The following is a 20611-nucleotide window of genomic DNA, read 5'->3' as shown; positions in this document are numbered from 1 at the left end:
AGTATTAACAACTACTTTTCTGCTTTGAATTGTATTTGGTCAAAACAAAAATGCCTTTCAAATCAATATTCCGATTTAAAGAGCACTGAATATAAACTAGTTTTTTAAAAACATAAATATTCAATGAGTAAATGGCCTTTCTTTTCCTTAACTGTAAATCTCAAAAAGACTGTTTAAATTTATTTTAAAATATGAAAAACATATAAATGAGACAAAATTATCCACGAACAAAAAGCATCAATGTTTTTATTTCCTTAAGATATGTGTTTATTTTTATATAAAGGTAATACAATCATGTTTAAATTACTGGAGAAAAAAATGTGCAATCTTATAATTTATTCTTTTTTAAAATTAATAGAAATTTGATATTCTACGATTTTAACATTTTCAATCTTCAGTGCAGCTTTGAATTGGCAATATCCTATGAATGCCAGAGAATCACATTATATAAAGTGTACATAATAAAATGTAGTCTTCTAAACCTTTGTTAGATTTCAATTTGATGAAATCTATGCCTTTGAGAAATATAAAAGCAAAGAAACTAATATTGTTTATCCATTTTTAGAATTGAAATGAAGGCATTTGTTTTTAAATTCTGGTAATAAGGCAATATAAATTTTTTGGTTTTTTCCAGCACAGCTATTAAAACATGCAGATTCATAGTTCTGAATTCCAGAGTCTTCATATAGGTACACATAAATTTTGAATAAATATTCTTTAGGGTTTTTTACATGTGTTGCTAACTTCCATTTAAAATGTTAGCATGTTAAAATATGTCTCTTGGTTCAAAGAGAATAAAACATAGCAAATTTTTTAACAGGAACTTCCATTTTTATAAAATGTATATTAAAAAAGATTATTTCAAATCTATATTCATAACGCATACTATCTTTATCTGGAGAATTATTCCTCATATTATATTCTACTCATAAAATAGCTTATTTTTTTAAAAGCCAATCTACTCAAATGGATACAGAAACAATACATACACATTTACTCAACATCTGTACAAATGAGCAGAGAATATAATATTATAATTAATATTTTTATCATTCAATCAAGCATATTTGATTTCTCTGATAACTTACAAAGAACGTCAGGGCTATTTTAAACCGGTAAGCATTCATTGCCAATTAACTTCCCTGTCATTAGCATCACCAATCTAATACCAATAATACTTTTACAATCATAAATTAACTTTTCAATAACACATTTGCTTTGCAATGGATTCAAATTTCACGACTTTAAAAGCCACTCAGTAGTCTACCTCCAAATTTAAGACAAAACAAGTAGAACTTACCCTAGCTGTGCCTTTCCAATAACCTCACAGAAGTTATGCACTCTGTGACAGTTCCTGTTCCTCACGTAACAATTTTCCTGGAATGAATTCTCTAGTAACCCTTACCTCTCTGTGAAGGGAGGTGTGATATTTGAGGGAAAAGGGTAATGAACTGTAGTATCAGATTCCATTTTCCGGTGCCTATCATATTTAGCACCAACAATGATAAGATATCTTTGTTTATTTAAGACAATGAAGTTGGCAGTACAGGATTCCTATCAATAACTCTATGGAATAAGAGCATTTGTATACTTTTGTAAAAACATACCATCATTATCTTATTGAAGTGTATTTGCTGTTGCTAATATCCTTACCCTGGTATGAAAATGCTCTGCATAAACGTAGCATAGACTTGTTAAGATAATACATGACCACGCTGAGAGGTTAATACTTATATAAAAGCCCATGCCAGTACCATAAATCGCTTTATTAGACAACAGTTTCCTTGCTTAGAGGGTCATTCTGAGTAACAGTAACAATCTGACTTTTCACATTAGTAAAGCTTAGCTAATAAAACAGTCCCTAACAATGAATTTCATTAAGAAACAAAGCCTCTTAAAATACAAAATAAATATTTTTACTTGTCATACCATTCCTTGGTAAACTACGGGGAAAAATGAACTATTACATCTCTTTTCAAGGATGCGTAAAAGGATAACCCTTCTTTTTTTCCAACAAGCAAATTCTGAAATAACATTTTTACTAAAATGTAAAAATAAAAATAAATAAGCTCATTTTTAGTATAACTTCATATTCTATCCCATCCTTAAAATTCCTGGCACAATTACACATATGATATGAAAAATTTTGTTCACTGAAAAGAACCAAATGCCACTAAAGGCATTTGATTCATCCTGATTACCAAAACACCTGATCGCAAAACTCTCAAGTATTTGAGTATCTGGCTTATAATTTCTTAGAAATTTAGCTGACACAATGTTCATAAATATAATTCAGTTTTTTAAATTAAGTACTATCTCTCTTGCCTGCATTCATTTTTTTCCAAGTTAGTCAGCAATTTTCTAAACCATTTGATATTAGGTCCTTACTGGTAGTTTCCCTGTTTAAGTGTCACTGCACTAATCGGTCCATTATTGCAAGTAAAAGTCATTAATCCAAAGTGATCATTTTTGTTTCAGAAAACAGCATATACAACTCATCTAATTTGATCTCCTAATTAAATGTAGAGGAATAGAATTTACTACTTCCTATTCAGTGACCACTTTGTAACATTTTACATTAATCTGGAAAATTTTCTAAAAAATCCAGATGTCTCTTTCAACAATTATTAGGTATTTAAATAAGACCCAGTTCTACAGACATCCGGAGGTTTGGCCAATCATAAAAATAGTTATCACCTCAAAAATGAATCTGATTCATTATCTTTGTTACCTTTCAAGTTTCTACTAAATAAGGAAAGGTAAAAAGCACATTTGTGATCTGTGAATACAGGAAATGATAAATACTTGGGCATTTAGTATATTAAATTTCACTATAAATTTCACTACTTGGCTAATCCCAAATACTTTACTTTCCTTAGAACAATTTTTCTCAAAAATTTTAAGTATGTCAAAAATATAATTTTCAAAAAAACAGTACCAACTGATACTGCCTTGATTATTTTATCTCATATACAAGCTCCCTCTGCAGGTAATAACAAGGGTTAGCAAAAATATCTGAAACACGTAGCAGTTGCCTGGTACAGATGCAGGTCACCATTGTATAAAAATCTTATTATCGAGAGTCTCCTCCTTACCAATTATCTGATTAAAATAACTGCTTCTGAAAATTTGTGGTTCAACATGATTATTCTTGTCCCTCAGCTTGGCTAGGAATGCAGCTTGAGAAGGCAGGATATACAAACTTTTCAAAGTCACCCAAGAGTCACTCCTACAAAGTGTATTTCAAGGAAAAGAAAACATTACCTTGCTTACACAGCACAAGCCTGAAATGATAGACCACCCAAAACAAAGCTGTTCAACACGTTTATCTGATGCATCTTCTGATCCCAAAGTAAACAATCAAAGGTGGTATTTTAGGATTGACTTCCATTGAAAGATAAAAGATGAATCTCAAATAAACGCAGTTAACTTCTACATTCTCTTCTTATTTAGAATAATTCTAAAGCTTAAGTCAGGAAGTATTTACTTCTGAAAAAATAAATTTATTTTCATTAATTCAGTATAAAAAGAAAAAGAAAAACTGATTTGATTCGCAAAATGCAAATCCACTATATATCCCTTCCATAAATATCCCTTCCATTATATATTTTTTTCAGAATCTGTTTTAGGTTTCCCCTTACATACTCTCCTCCTTACTATATTCCTTTCTTCGGGTACACAGAGATAAGGTGCACCTCTGCAAAGGGAACGGGGTAAAAAGCCAAAGAAAGTTAAGAGTGGTTTCAAAGTCTTGGGGGCAGTGTATTACCAAAAAATTACTGTTGGACAATTTGATGTCTCCCTGATTTCTCTCTTCAAACATGTACACGCCACCTTTATAACATACAAGCAGTGATTAGAAATTTGAGGCATTCAGTCTGACTTCTCTATAAATGAACAGACAAGCTGATGAAGTGTTTTTTTTAACTAAGATCCTTATCAAATAAATGTAAATTATAAAAGATGTGCTCACTTTCATGCTAAACATACAGAAGTATCAGTTAAATTTCTTTTCTACTTAAAGAAAACAAGGTTAAAAGGTTAAAGGGAAAGGCAACTTACAACAAGCAGCATTTGTAGTGAGTTTTGTACTTAGAAGAAAAATCTAATTTTTTCACTTATATTTTTAAATATTCAGACCTAGTTTAAAACCAAAGACAATATGAAAAGTGACTTCCAGCAGGGCTATGGGTACCACAACATTTGCAGCAGAAAAAAGGAAGGTGGGGGGAGAAATCACTATTTCTCATCTATAGAGCCATCCAGAGGAAGCACCTAATATCCAAATATTATCCTTCTCATGACATTCACGGAATTTTGAAAGGACAAAAACAGTTAAATGTCCTTAGTGAGAGTGAAAGGTCTAGGACATCACAATTCTAGTATAATTTTTATTTGTTGATGCCTATAAAGCAAAATGAAGTGTTTTAGAATTATGCCCACCTCTTTTAAAATGGAAAACAAGATGCATAGAGTGAATCAATTCTTCATTTAATATATTAAGCCTTTTTCAAATTCTTCAAAACTATGCACAATCACTGGGATACAAATGCATAAGCTTACATCACCAAAATTAATGCTTCCCAAACTGTCTTGGACATTACCCACAGCCAAGCCAGGAATTTTAAGAATTAAAACACATCATAAGCATCTCAAGATAAAGAGCACAAAGATGAGTGGAGAAAATATTGTGTAAAAATGTGTTCTGTAAGTTCTAATCAATAAACATAGTAATAAACAGTAAAAAATGGTAGGCTTTCAAGGCAGAGGAATAAAATTTCTGTGTGGAAAGTACCAATGGAATAAGGAAAATAGTAATTCCAAATAGAAACACGCTGCTTCAAAGTAAAGACACAGGGAAAATCATTTTTGACAGATTTTTAACCTTAATTGCAGTTGAGAATTGATTAACTAAATATAATCTACATAAAACAGAAATGTATCAACTAAAGACCTTATCTAAAATCTTACAATGATTCACTCATTATACAGAGAACGGCCGGAACAGTATTCCATTTTAAGAATAAATGTTTAAAATTAGAACTTTCTTTATAAACAAAACAGAAATCTCTTTTGCTCTCTTTATAGACGCTATTTACTATCCTTTACAAGAGGAAGCATTAGTCACAAGCAAGGTCACCTAGCCCACCCCCCCAAGCCCACCCCTGCAGCCTAGGACCATTTTTGACAGTAATTGGGGTTAGATTATTCTGTCATCGAAATCCAGGGCAATAATCTGTTTGAGGCACGAGCTGATGTAAAAATACCTACAAAATGAGACAAAGTGGGGGTAGCACAAGCATTTCATGATCCAAAGGCAATAAATACCTTTGAGAACAAAATAGAGATTAACTAGGTCATATCATTTTCAAAATCAGTTTAAAAACAGATATTTTAATCATACACAGAAAAAGGGTTAGTTTTGCTCTTTCAGTTATTAGATAATATACTTTAATTCCTTTCTTGATCAAATATATACACACATGTACATACATAAGCACAGAATTTATATTCTTTTCCTTTGTATATATATCAATAGCCAATAGCTGTCAATAAATGTTGATATATATACAAAGGAAAAGAATATAAATTCTGTGCTTATGTATGTACATGTGTGTATATATTTGATCAAGAAAGGAATTAAAGTATATTATCTAATAACTGAAAGAGCAAAACTAACCCTTTTTCTTTTATGAAGAACTTCATGGTGCATTTTTCATTATTACAATGGCTAAAGATATTATTATTCATCTAGAAAAAGATACAGGGTTGTGTCTGGTTTTGTTCGAGCAAAATAATATGCCTTTGAACTGACAGAGGTCTAAAGTTACCCACCTTTTCAACTTCTTCCATCTCTCTGGCCAAGAACTAACAATTCATTTTTATCTGTGTCTTTTTTCTACTATCAGATTAAAAAACAACAACAGCAACAACAATATTTTTGAAGTTACTTAATGCATCTTAAGCAGAATTAAGATTTGGTCATTATTTCCGAATGTTAACTTCTGCTTAACCTGCCTGCTTTGTAATATTTATATTTTTACTAAAATATTGAATCTATCCTTATAAAAAGTCTCCCAAAGTTTTTCTGTGTTTTTGGTTTTGGTTTTGGGGGGGGGGTTGTTTTGTTTTGTTTGCTTTAGGCAGGCTTCTTTTAAGGCAACTAATTTCAATACTGAAATTCAGAGATTAAGGTGTAATCCCTGTGAGTGAATCTTAATGTTTATAACGTACTCCTCACAGATTGGAAAAATCAATGACAAGACCAACAGGGGCCCGTTTTGCTCAACATAGGTTTTCTTGTCAGGTAGTGATTAATGCTGTGCTCTGTAGAGGGAGACATTACATCCGGGCTAAAACAGACCTAAATTTTACCCTCAGGCAGAAATCTGATTTAAACATCTCTATTTAAAGTGACATTTGTCCTCCCTTTTCAACTGGTTTCCCCAGAAATTCCAGGAAGTTGACTTCATGACCTAAAAACAGCCGGGTGGCTGTGAGCAGCAGTTGTGCCTGTTCTCGCACTTCGGGAAATCTGGGTGCCAGAGTGAATCAAGGTGGTCATAAAACAGGTGCCCCGCTATCCACTAGGATGAATCCCATGCCACTTTATTGCTACAAGAATTTAAGACTTAAAATTCCTTACAGTTCTAGAGTCAGTGGTAAAAATTTTTCAAATGTGTTTTGTTGCTGATAATAACCTAGCTATTCGTACTGATGGACTAAGTTTCTTTCGATTCCTAAAATTACATCTCATATTTCATTACACTCATCTGAAAGATCAGCTGATTACAAATTCTAGAAATCCAGAAAAGCAACTACTACCAAAAAAAAAAAATCTCTAAAACAAAACAGAAGATGCAAGTAGAAACGGTTTCTTGTACATCATATAATACCTTCCATAAAAACAAAAAGGGAAAGCAAAAAAAAAAAATGTTCATATAACAAAAGTCACTAAGTAAACAAGACATATGCATATTAAAACAGGCACCAATATCCTTACACTGTGAAACATGGTAGCTTTTGATATTATTAAGCAATTTAGACACTGTTGGCAAGTTCCTACTAACCAAGGTAATCTAATTTCTGTTGCTTTTCAATGTAAATTGATTTTTTTTTCTTTTAGCCGTTCTGGTAATTGAACAAATTTATACAACTGTGATGGGATTTTACTTACCACTACACAGTGCATAAAATTCTCTAAGAAGACAAACTATATTACTTCATAAAACTGCATTTTTGTTGTAATTAAACAAATTGTATTTAAACTTGCTCTGTACTTCAAAGCAATCAATAGTATTTTGCTGTAAGCTGCACTTTATTTGCAGGTGTTAAGCACTAGGCTAGGTTCCTTTATTCCATCTACCTTTTTTTAAGATAATTTTTATTGGCAAAATAGGAGAGATTTTTTTCTTAAGAAATAAGTGTTTAAAAATCATTTCTTAAGAATATATTAGAAAGTATCTGGAGATTATTGCCTACATTTAGTCTATTAGCTAAATGACCGAAAAAGATTATTTTAAAGTATTTTTGGTTGATTAAGACTTTTTCTTATGACACAATGATCCACTTAAAAAACATCTACTTACATCAACATAGCATTAAGAGATCTTCAAAGTTTATAACATACACTTAACAAAACCTATACACTAAAGTCAAAATACCACATTGAAGTCCTGAAAAAAATTTAGGGATTCCAGACCCAGTTATATAGTGTCTCCTTTACAAGTTATTCACACTTAGGTCAAGAAAAATGTCATCATTTTAGGATTCTAATTCCCTAACTCCAACCATTAACTATCTCTGTGTTAAACAACCATTTCTTAAGCGTTTTCTTACAGCATTAAAAAAAAAAAAAATCACTACTTGACCAATGTTGACTAGCAAAAAGATTTCAGAGAACAGTCTCAATTTTTCTGATAACATCAAGTCTAATTACAGTAATCGGGGTGATTAAATACTTTTCAACCTTTCAACCTTCAATCAAGAATTATTTGAAGAGATGAATATTTAGGTGGGGCTATACACTAATTAGTGTTATGCAAGAGAGAAGTTAACTAAGCTATGATTTTAATCTATGTTTAAAATAGAAATGTTTTAACTTTCTTGAAAATAGTTACAAAACAGTTATCTATTTAGGTAATGTGAACTAATATTTAAACAAATTACCTTAGGAACTGATACGACCAAAACATAAACAGGATTTTGAGGCCTCTTGAGGTCTAGAAGCTAAACTTGCTTTTTTAACGCTTGATCAAAATCATCAGTTTGCAAAATTCTCTAGCTAGGTATTTCTGCAAATAATCTGATGAACCTTTTTTCATAATCCCACATTTCAATTTTTAAAATTTTGCTGGCTTGAAAAGAATTTCGCTTTAATTTTACGTGAACCTGTTCTGCAGAAGAGCAGACAGATATCAAATGCGTACCTCTCCTTCAAGACTCAAGATCAGATGTGGTGAACGTGAAGAGGCAAAGTGTACAGTCTTTGAGGAGACTTTTCGTAAAAATAGCAATCCTGAATTCTTCATTCACTACATTCTTCAAATTTCCAAAACTGTATTTCATTCCTGATCTAAATACAGTTAATCTGTGTTCCTAAATACCAGCAATTGGGCAAGTGTTATGGATTCTTATTAAAATGAAAACGATTTCTCTCAGGTAGCTATAGTGTGCGTAGCCCACACCTTAGACTACATTGTAATGTTCTCTTCATCTCATACTACATCTGTCAATAAACTAAGTGTGATTTGAGTATTTATCCACAAAAGTTAGGTCAAATAAATATTTTGATAGAAAATACCGCAATAACATTTTATTACTATGGTGTACAGATTTCCAGTTACCTCTTGACCTTCCCAACTTCTCAATCTTAGCTCACATATTCCTATGTTACTTAAGACATTAAAATATTATTTTAGATCTTTTAATAAAATACAGAAAGCCTCAATAATGATCACATAAAGATCTAACCTTAAGTAAACCTTGGTTTTAATGCTCTCCTCTTGCTTACTTTAGGAAAGGAAACGCCCAGAAGCTTGGTGTTAACGTTTCTGCTGATTGTGAAAATTACAGCAATAAAAAACTCCAACTCCTTGCCTTAAGACTTTTAGTACTACTTCCATGTGAGATCCATATATTTAATATTAGTTTTTATAACATTTGGAAGTTTTGTTGTCTGCTTTGATGTTAGTCCATTAACAAAGCAGAGTGAAAAGCCTGAAAAAATTATATTTATTGGCAATTCTCAAATCAAAACCGGAAGTAATTGGTTTGTTCTACCCCCCCCCCATGACTTAATACTCTGATTTCCCCAACTACCTGCTCCCAGAGCTATCTGCATTTCTAAATTCATTTTCTGTTGCCAACACATAGTAACCCACAATGATTGAAAATGGCAGCTGAAGTGCTCCTACAACACATTAATTTTTCTCTAAGTAGTCCAATTTTGTCATTGAAATGTTGAAAAATCTTTTCACTGCATTTTACACCTTTAGAGATTTGCTGAATTCAGGGTCGCCATCATATAAAATGAAGAGCAATGTTTTCAAGACAATTTTTAGATTATCACTAATAGCTCTAAAGGATAATGTTTTCTTTATACCGCTCTGCATTCAAAGCAGACTAGTTAACAGCAACTTAAGTGCAATAATAGCAATTACATCAATGTGGGCATTTTTACCTCAAAAGTACTTCTTAGACAACTGAAGGGACCAGATAAATAATAAATAAACTATCATAAAATGATTTCAGGGGAATGATACAATTTGAATGCCACTAAAAAACCATCTGAATAAAGAATCTTATTAAACTAAAACCTAAAAATGTTAGGCAATTAATGATACTTTCCCCTCCAACACTGTTCATCACAGTTAATCTTCACTATTAGAATAAAACCAAGGAGTCCGAACATTAATTAAAAAAAAAAAAGCCCTTCTCTAATGAAAGAATATAAATTCATGTTCAAAATCAACCAACCATCAAAGATAAAACTATAATAAATATGGGTTCCAAAACCTTCTCTGAGGTTCATTTTCATCTTAAAACCAGGCTTTAGGAAATCTTAAGCTAAATAAATAAAAGCAACGCTTGCCCAGAAGTTGATGAAAAAGTTATCCCTTGACCCATCTGCTTGCCATAAAATGACCCAAATGACCCAAGTACTTGTTCTCGTTTCTTCACTTACGGATACTGAGTTGTTAAAAGAAATTCAAAGAACATATCTCTCTGCAAATGTAAAAAAACATTAACCAATATGCTATAAATATTAGCAAAAATAAACCAACTTTAAGCTGAATTCTTGAGTTTACGGTGTTTGATAAAATACAAAATTTTGGAGACAAAACAATCAATATTCAAAAAGAATTACCTCTACTTAAATAGAATTCACAAATTATCTGAGTATCACCTAGGACCCTTTTTCAAATGCACACTTGCTGTAGAAGTTGCATTAACAAAGTTCATGCTGAGTTTTTAATATTCAAACTCTCCATTGATTTTTTTTCCCTTTAATTTAGCAAGTGTAATAAAAACTAAGTTTCCTAGGCATAAAAATGAGTGTTCCTTTATCACAAGATCTCTATTGTTTTATAGACTAATTAAAAGCCTTTCTTTCCCATTTTACTAATATTAACAAAGTATAGGCCCTAGAAAAGTATTAAGTTAGAAGGAAAAGCTTTCTCAGTCTCTTCCACTGAAGGGACCCCAAAAGACAGGCAACAGTGACTATCATAAAATAAAAGGTCACCCTTTTTCTAGGAACAAACCATTTATCAATAGAAAATAATTGTCTTGCCATTTGCAAGGGCTCCACAGCAATAGGCAATGTTTTTTGCTCACATAATTACAAAACAGTGAAAGTTCAGAAACACAGCCTGAATCCACCTCCCTATTTTTACCCTTTACAATTCTCATTGCCCTTTGGGCCTCTGCTTGGAAGCAAATGGAAGACAGGCTGAAGTTTTCTCAATTGAGCTGAAGCTAAGAAACCTTTGATATGCTAATAGTCCCCTTCAAACGGTAAGAATTCACACTTGCATTAATTCAAACAATTTGTGCAGAATGATGTGAAATGGCACCTCTTTTAGAGGCAAGCAACAAAAGGAGAGAATCGGAATGTCTGAAGGAACTAAACAACAGAACATTTGTTCTGCAGTATTCTCTCTATCATGCATAAATTTCCTGGAAAGTGGAGGGAGGGACAACAAAAAGTTCCACAACACACCTGAACAGAAGTGGATTTTCTTCCGTAAGGTTTTCCAAGTATTATAAAGAGGCTAAACTTAAAGTTTCAAAGTTACCTTCTTACCTAGGTCAAGAGTCCCATAACAACTTGGAATGTTGCTTAAGACGCTTCACAAACCATTCTATTTTTCTGCTATGGACGCATATTGCCTCTTTAGTACCCATCCTTTAAGGTTTGCCCAAGATCAGACTTGATTTAGTAAGAGACATCCCAACAGGCAATTATTTACTAAACGGATGTGACTTTTTTTCATTGTGCAACTCGACTTGAGCAAAGGGCAAACTCGGTGGGGCCCGTTCCAGACACAAACACTGACAAGGGAAATGAATGAACCAACAGCGCCCGTTAAATATACGCCTCTGGAAAGAGGAAGAGAGAAGTACACAAACTGTAAAGGCTGCAGAAGAAAATTTAAGAATTGGGGAGGGGGTGGGGAGAAGAGTGCCTTAGAACCCGGCCTTTGTAACGGAAACCATATGGTTGGTGGCTGCGGCTCAGACGCTCCCAGGCTGCTTGGAGGAGCTGCTAAGCAGCCTGACACCTTTCAAGAAACAGGAGGAAAACATTTCCTCGGTCTGAATCCGAGACGACACAGTTTGCATCAGGAAGAACGGAATGAGAGGGCCCGGGAAGGGGGGAAAGGATGAGGGGGGAGGAGTCCATAGAAGACCAGGAAAGTAGACGGACACCGCAGGACCTGTCCCTCCAACTATGCTTTTAGAGGACGGAGTGAACAGAGGATTAAAAAGAAAAAAAAAAAAAAAATACGCGAAAGACATACGTTCCTTAGCCTCCGATCAGCGTCACTTTGGGCACAAAGTAAAGCTTCCAGCGATTTTCCCTAACCCCAGCCCCGCAGTTTGGCGAAAGGAACAAACTTTACTGATCCCAAGCGAACGAGTCCTGCAAGCGTGCCTCCCCACAGCTAGGACGCTTTTGTCGCTTTGCCCGCCCTCGCCTCCCTACCAGAGGGGTCGGGTCGCACCAGCCAATCAAGGAGCCCACGCTCGGTTAGCCCGGGGGGTCTCCCCTTTCCTCGCGCTCCTCCCACGCCTCTTCCTCCCAGCGGAGCCCCACTCGGCACCCCCATCCTACAAACCAAGCTTCCCGAGATTTCCAACCCAACAGCCACCCCAGGGGCCCACAGCCGGCAACTTCTCCCGCAGGCCCAGAGCGGCCCGCTGCTGCCCTCTCACTGCGGGTCCGGGAGGCTCTCTGCCCTCCCCAGGGCCCGCCGGGTGCCGGCCCCCGTCACCCGCCCGCCCCGCGGGGCCGCCCCTAATCGTTGCCAGCACCCGCGCCGGCCTGGACACATCTGGCTGCGCTTTGCTGTCATCCTCGCCTCTCCACACCACCTAACCACCGACGAGAAGAAACAACACCCCGCAACAACTGACCCGGTCCCTCCCCCCACCGCCCACTTCCCCCGAACTAGCTCCCGGCGCCCGGCCTGCGGGCTCCACTTACAGCCCGGGACAGGTCTGCAGCGGGCGGGGCGGTGGGGGGGACTGGGCCCCGCACCCCGAGCAGAGCGGCCCCGCAGAGGGCGCGCCCCACATCTCCCGCCCCAGACGGGCTGTAAAAGGGCGAGCGGCACCTCCCGACCCAAGCTTTCAGAAAATCAAAAAATGCATAAACCAATCCTACTCCCCTGACGCCCCCCTGCAAACAGACTGAAGCCTAGAGAGCGTTACAACACCTCCCCCGAGAAAAGGAGAGGCTGGCTGGACGGGACTGGAGTTCTGCGTATCGATTTCCGAGGAGAGGAGGTGGGGGGAGGGGGGAGCAGCAAGAGCGAGCGCGAGTCTCCCCCTCCGCCCGGCCGAACATAAACAAACAGCCGAGCCCCAACTCACCCGCGGCTCCCTCCACCTCTAGCATCCACCCCCGGGCAGGAGGCGCAAAGCAAACAGGTCTCCGAAGCCCGGCACAGAGGCACATTGTTCGCTCCTGCGGCTCTTACCTCGGTCTGCGAGCGCGCCCCGGGGGCGGGCCGTCTGGCGCGGGGGGCCGCGCGGGGAGAGGAGCAGAGGGCAGCGGCGACCCCGGCCGGTGAGGGCCGAGGCCGGCCGCGCGCGGGTCGCCGGCCGCCGAGTCCGCGCCGGAGGCAGCGCCGCGGCTCGCCGGCCGGACGCGGCGCCGCTGCTCGGCGCGTCCTCCTGCTCGGCCGCCGCCGCCGCCGCCTCCTCCAGCCAAGCAGCCAGCGCCGGGCGGCTCCTGGGGTTAGGTCAACATTTTCCCGCAGTTTCCCACACGCCGCTCCGCGAGAGGGGTCCTTTACACACGCGCACACACCCCCAAACCGAACGCTCCCTTAGCAAAATCAAAAATTCGGCAATCAGAGCGAAAGGGGTGGCGGAGGTAAAAGCCCGACAGAGGTGCGCAGACTTGGGAGTCCCCTCGGAGCGGTAGCCGCGGGAGGGGCGGGCAGACGCCGGCGGCGCGAGGCCAACTCAGTTTGTCAGGAGAAGCCCCTCAGCCCGCCGTCCGCGCCGGCCGCACTGGCATCCCTCGCGCCGACCCTGCGGCCTGGGGCGGGAGGCAGCGGCGGCCCCTCCTCACATTTCGGGACTCCGGGCCGAGGCTGAGCGGTGGCCGCTGCCCCACGAAAAGCAGAAGGCGAGGACTCGGGCTCGGGGAAGCAGGGAGGTGCACGGAAGAGCCACGCCACGCACAGCTACGGAGGGGAGCTGCCCCCCAACAATCCCAAGGAATTCTCCGGTAAGCTCCCGATTTCGCTCCGGCACCTCTGCGAGTGTGTGTGTGAGCGGAGAGAGAGTGAGAGGGAGAGAGAGGGAGAGAGAGGGAGAGAGGGAGAGAGACCGGGGAGCGCGAAGTCCTGACACAGACTCTCGGCGAGGGCTGAACTGGAGTCACCTCCAGCCTCCTCCTCCTCCTCCTCCCCAAATCCCCACCTACCTACCCCCCCTCCCCGAGTCCGACTAATCATATAAACATATTAGCGTGTACAGCGGCAAAGGACAAATCTCTCCCTCCTGATTTTTCCAGCAAGGGGCTCAGGCAAACTCTAAAGAAGATTACAGGCAGCTAAGTACAAAACGTGGAGCAGATAATCTATAACTCATTGCCGCCCAATGGCCATTTTCCACTCCATTTGAGCAGCTGCGGCGGCGGTGCGCCCGAGGAGAGGGGGAGGGGAGCGAAAGGGGACACTCACGGGCTCGAGCTGTTCGAGTGGCGGCGGCGGTGGCCAAGCAGCCGCCAGAGCACAGGCCGGCCCCGGCTCCGCCGGCGGGGCGGCCGCAGGGCTGTCCGGGCAGCGGCGGCAAGGGACGCGCGCACTCGGCCTCGGAACGCGCCCTGGAGGCGGCCTGCGGCTGCTGGAGCCCCTCCTCTGCCTCCCCGTCGGCTCGCCACCCCCCCCCCCCCGCCCTCAGTCCCGGGCCTCCGCATCCAGCCTCCCCCCGCCCCCCGCCCCGTCAACACACCCATTCAACCCCGACCCCCAAGCCCCCAAACTCCACTCACTGCGCGCTCGGTCCTCCGCGCGCTCCTCCGGCGCGCGCTCTCCATCCTGTCCACACACACGCACTTTAAAAACATTTATTTTATTTCTGGAACCGGGTGAAGGGTATTTGGGAGAGCGCGGCGGAGCGCGGCGCTCGGGTCTCCGAGGCAGGGCGCAGGGGGCTGGCCAGCGGCTCGAGGGGGGGTGGGGGGGCCTCCCCTCTTCCCTGTAGGCCCCGGAGCTTTCTCCTTGCCTGCACTTCGGAGAGGCGCCCAGGATGCGTCTTTTACCCACCCCGTCTCCAGGTTTTCTCTTTTCTCCACGCAGCGAGCCGGAGGCTTCGAAACTTTTAGTTTCCGCAGCCCTCCTTTTGTGTGACTGCTCCGAGGAGAAAAGAACGTCTGTTCGCCGCGGTTGCCTCCGTCCGGCTGCGGCGCGCGGGGGACGCTCCAGGGTTAATGCGTCTTTGATACCTGAGATTTCCGGCGCGCTCGTTAATGAAAGTTACATTTTTAAAAATTGCGGTGACTTTTTCTTTGTAGTTACACAGACCTAGCCAAACTTTGACTTTATTGACTATATTTCACAAGAGCGTTTTGTTTGTTTTTGATTAAACCCACCAGGATAAGCAAAGGAAGGAAAGGAGACTACAAGGCTCTTTACTCGCAAGTGCATTCATCGTGCTGTTAGGTCTGTTTCCCTCATTTCCTTACATTGAAACTGCTTTTGCTCTTGTCCTCTGACCACACTTCCTTGCCACTTCTCTGTTGGTAGTGTTGTCAGCAAACAGCCAGGCAGCTCCCACGATGGACCTGAGCTTAAGGGAACAAACCACGACGGGACAAATCACGCTTGAAAAATATTTTAAAGCCAGTTTAAGTGTCCTCTGCATACGATGAAAATCAAAACTGTTTTTTTTTTTCTTTTGAATTATAAAATCTCTAAGCTGAAAGCCATTAAGTTTTCAGATGTATTTCTCAGTCACTGATACTACTAATGAATGCAGCCATCAATTAAAGAAGCGTGTTTGCATTGGTTTTCAAGAAAAACTGATTCATCAAGATTTAAAACCTCTAGAAAATAGGATGAAACTTGAGCTTCTTTGCTTTCAGAAACTATGTACTTTTTGTTGCTGCGGGTATGTTGCAGTCATCATACTTCAGAAATCATTTCAAACAACAATGTTATTAAAATGTCAACAGCAGATCGTTCAAAAGACTTGAAGACTCTAAATACCTATCAGTATTTTGTCACAAAGCCAGATATTTGCAGTGCTAAAGTAAATCCAGCTATTGGTCAAGTTTGTTCTCAGCTTGTAAAAAATCATAAGTTAAAAGTACACATGTGCAAATAACTGAAACATACTCTTGGTTGATTCATTATACTTCTCAAAACAAGAATCCTTGATGATCAAATTTGTTTCTACTTAATGTATAGATGTTTAAATAATCTCACTATTCCAAAAGATAAGAGGAGCTACTCAGAGCATTTGTACTTTAAACTACATAAACACTCCCATTTGGAATTTCTTAGATAACATAATTCAAATATTATCGACGCAGGATACAAGCTAGTCTGGGGGGAAAAAAAACACATGCAGAGATGGTGTGAAACCTTACTATGTACCTAAGGTTTTTAAATCTGTCAAAATTATACATACAACAGACCTACCTAGGAAAATTAAACCAGGCTACTTTAGTTGAAAAGAGGCAGAATTACAAAATTCTCAGACCTCAGGGGTCATTTATATCATCTTCTCTGGAATTTAAAATTGTTTTATTCAAGATTATAAGCCAAGTATGTCAAGTTAATAATAATCCACATTTACTGAAAAATGTTAGCCCTTTCTTTTGTTCATCTGTGAAGGTTTTTCACTCAGCTGGGCATGATTCACAAGAAGCCCCAATGAGTGCATAGATCAGTCTAATCCTATTTTCTTTTGGGAGGCAAAACCTGGACTGAAGTTTTTATTTAGTGAGCTTAGAAAGTAATCAATAGAATTTTTTGACTGAATCAAGCAGGCCATATGTTGGCTCATTTACTTATTTATTTAACTCTCTCAGAAGGAATTTCTGGAAGAACCCACTGTCTACATTTCATAGGTCTGACATTCTTTGATGCTTGGGACCTAAGTGAGTCACTCTCCACTATGTTTCTGAAGAGGCTACATCACAAAAACAAGGAGGGTGCATAGAAGGGGCAGAAATTGTCGGAACTATAGGGAGTGGAAAATGCGTCATACAGGTTTTTAATTGTAATTCAGTAGGACGTGTATTTTGTAGAGTTCAAAGGGTTCAGCGTTTTTCCTAAGAATATTATAAGCTGGCTATGTTTTTAAAATTACAGCTAAATGTATTCCTTCTCTAGGATGTTTTAAATATTAAAGAATTTTTAATTCTTTCCTTGCATTTTACACATAATAATGCTTCAACCTTCTTTGTATCCACAAAAAAGAATGGAAAAAGAGATTTTAATTGCATTGATATATTCAAGATTAAGCTGTTAGCCACAAACCTGCCATTACAAAGGAACACTTAAATGACACATACACATTCAGAAAACGTAATTTGCCTGACACTTCATGACAATCCAAAACATAATTTATAACAATACAGGTGCTATGGTAGAAAAAAAATGAAATGAGAAGCTTAATAATGTCTGCAGATGTTAGCAAGTTAAGGGAAGTCGGAGGATATTATGCATTCCCTAAAATCCAATCAATTTAACTACTCAATCTATATTATTATTTAAGTAATGGCAAAATCATTGACTTATTCATAATACAATACTTGCTAATTGTTTTAAAAAATAAATTCTGCAAAGGACAAAGGAAACACCCATTTCCATTTGTTTTATGTTAAATCAACATCTAACCACTCATGGTGATTTCATTCAAAGAAAACAGAAGGAACTCGTTAGCTTATGTGGTTAGAGAGATTGATGGGCTTCAAACATTTTAACCATATATGTTTTTTCCAACTGTAGAAACTCATGTTTTTAATTTAAGCAACTTTAAGAAACTAAAGATTATTTTATTCTATGTATTCACATACTTCTGATAGAGAAATTATGCTAATTTTTAAAGCTATTACCATCCAAGTACCTTTGTTTAAAGGAAAATGATGAGGTACTTGTCAAAAGACAAGTATGAATAACAAGTTTGGGTACCAAATTAGAGAATCTGAAGAAGTATGAAAATGGGCATTAGAATATTGTGGTGAGTACAAACCAGTAGAACACAGTAAGTTAACTTCTTCCGACCCCACTCGGCAAACTTGGATATAGATAAGGCAGTTCTAAAAAGGGCAACGTGGAGGTGGACTTGGGTGGACTGGGGGGGGATTGGGGCCTTGATACTGGGCCCAAAACTGTAAGTTTGAGCTACACAGGAATAGAGAACTATTAATGAGAGTAGGCGTATTCGTTATGGGGAGTATGTTTTTGCCTGTGGTAAGAGCGCTGTGAGAGTTGTAAAACAAAACACGTAAGTAAACAACAGGTGAAACTGGTCTAACTTCTAATACAGGAACGGAAATAAAATTAGCTAGATTTCACCCTAAAGTTAACCAATTCCTGTTTATTTATCATTACTGTTCAGTGATGCTTAGTGCTGAAACTAGCTTTCCTACTCTAGAAAATAAATCTCTTAAAGGTCTAGAGCAGATCAAAGCCAATATGTGAATACCAAACTTAACTAGAACTGGTTGAAAGTTGCTGGCTTTGTTTTTCATTTTAACTTTGCCATGCATGTAGTCTGAAAAGAAATCAAAACTCATTTTCCATGAGAGCAGAAACATATGAAACCATTTGGCAAAGCCAATAAGTTTAACTATTCTCCCAGCTCTCTTCAGGCTGAGTAAATCTTTGTCCAAGAAACCCAACCTCCATCTAAAATGTAGAGATGCAGTTTCCAAACATTTCAACTATGGTATGCATCTGATCATGTGTGGTAAACTGTGCTTAATGATATTATTTGGAAGTATATAATCACATATATTATTGAATACTTATCATTTTATAATTAATTTTTTTAAATCCACCAATACAACTGGTAGAACGACTCTGTGCACCTAGAGTGTTTATATGTATAATGGTATATTAAAGTCTGTAAAAATTTTATGCTGTTGTCATTATGATACTCCAAAGTAAGCAAATTAAAAAAGATGTCCTACATAATCATTGTTTCACTGAATCTTACACAACTCTAAGTTAGTCTTTCTTTCCCATAGATTGTTCCCATAACTCTTGTTAATCTCTGCACTTTGAGGATTTTCTATAATTGGGTCTTATAGGCCTTCTTCTATCAATGTTTCTGTCAAACCTTGAAGTATACCGATAAGAGCATTCATTTTATACAAAAAAGTCTATAACTTCATGTAATAACTATTTTGTTCATCATACAACCAAATATTTTATTAAAGTCCACAGTTTAAAAATAGCCTCCCCAATCTCTTTTTAATACACGCAGAAAACCTCTATCAACAATATAGATGAAATTTCTTTAAATTAAAAAAACTATATATTGAAGTTAAACTAAGAGTAACCAAAATCACACCTCTGTTTTGAATGTAAGACATTTGAATGGCCAGTTCTTGGTGAAGCAAACATGCAGTGCTTGGGTGAGAACAAAAGCTAGGCAATGGTTAATAGTAGAGGCAACTCCACTCTCCTGAATCTAAACCCTCAAAGGTAACCAAATAGCAATTTCACCGAAGTCCAAATTGAATTTTTAGTGTCTCTGAGAATGACTTTGATTATTCACGTCATAGTTCATTGTAGCACAGCAAACTTTAAAAAGGCTTTTAGGAGTCAGGAAACAAATTCACAAATGCCTTCTTGACATTTTAGAAAGTCAGTCGAAGATACAATTATATAACACTTCTAACATTTTCATATTAGAAAACATAATTATCTTAAAAAGCATGAAATAATAATAATTCTAATCTATGATCTTAGTACTTTTTAAGCATAAAAATTACTTTGTTTCAGTTTTGAAAAAATTTTATAGTGTAAAATTGTGTAATGTGAGATGTTTGACCTTGACTTTAGTTGATCCTCTGGTTGTATAATTACCTGTTACTAATATTTTTCATTATTTTGTTTTCTAATATGATAGTTATTTTTTTTAACTCCACTTACCTGCTTTATTTTTTAAAGGCCTCTCCTTGTTGCATATTATTTTAATAACCATAAATTTGTCTATGCACGTGGAAAATAGAATAGCAATTTGCAAAGATTTTTCTTCTAAACCTAGCTTTCATCATAGTTTCTTGATAAGATAATAAAATGTTGCCATCTCTGTTTTCAAGAATAATTTAAATCTTTATAATTAAGTTTCAACTTATTGCAGCTCATTACAGTGCATTCTTAAGGTCACTATGAAATCAATCACTTAGGACCCAGACCAAACAATGATGTAATAGGCACATGTTTTTTGATAAGTAAAAGAGCATCAGAAAAGAATTCGTTTTCTTTAAAATTAGCATCCAAATTTAGAATCATACTAAAATGTCACTTACATCGCAAGGGGATACTGAAATGATTTGGAAATGATAAGGTCTTGTTGAGCTATATTCAATGAAAAATTTTTGCTTGAGGTTAAAAAATAAAAACACATAACTCTCCAGCTATTCCACAATAAAAAGACATTGCTGAATGGTCACCTGGACAATATACTCTTTGAATGGTTTCGTTTCAATGATGGAGGTGTGTTGCTCTCAACCATCCACCTCCTATCCAACTGTCCTGGTTACCAAAATCACATATCTACAAATAACTCTTCTAGTGCATTAAAAGAGTGCCCCCCTTCATTATGGGAATGTAATTTATGACACCAATTTAATTAGAACTATGTCCTTACCACCTGAATTAATGACCCAAATTCAAACCACATATAT

General features: G+C 38.2%; 1 protein-coding gene across 43 annotated transcripts in view; it reads right to left on the bottom strand.

The window, feature by feature from the left end:
- Positions 1–20611, bottom strand: part of ADGRL2 (adhesion G protein-coupled receptor L2) — a 624038-nt gene that overhangs the window by 176337 nt on the left and 427090 nt on the right. Inside the window, exon 1 of one of the 43 annotated variants that reach the window (XM_043575380.1) lies at positions 15009–15139. The exons of 36 other annotated variants lie outside the window; for them this stretch is intronic. The gene's annotated coding sequence lies outside the window, so the exon portion shown is untranslated. Of the gene's footprint in view, positions 1–13208; positions 13336–14423; positions 14606–15008; positions 15140–20611 lie in introns of those variants that run through there. 6 more of the 43 variants (XM_043575418.1, XM_043575400.1, XM_043575377.1 and 3 more) reach the window with 6 other exon arrangements.

Source organism: Prionailurus bengalensis, chromosome C1, assembly GCF_016509475.1.
Source record: "Prionailurus bengalensis isolate Pbe53 chromosome C1, Fcat_Pben_1.1_paternal_pri, whole genome shotgun sequence".
NCBI lineage: Eukaryota > Metazoa > Chordata > Mammalia > Carnivora > Felidae > Prionailurus > Prionailurus bengalensis.
Note: the sequence above shows the minus strand (reverse complement) of the source record. Positions and strands in the feature narration are given on the sequence as shown.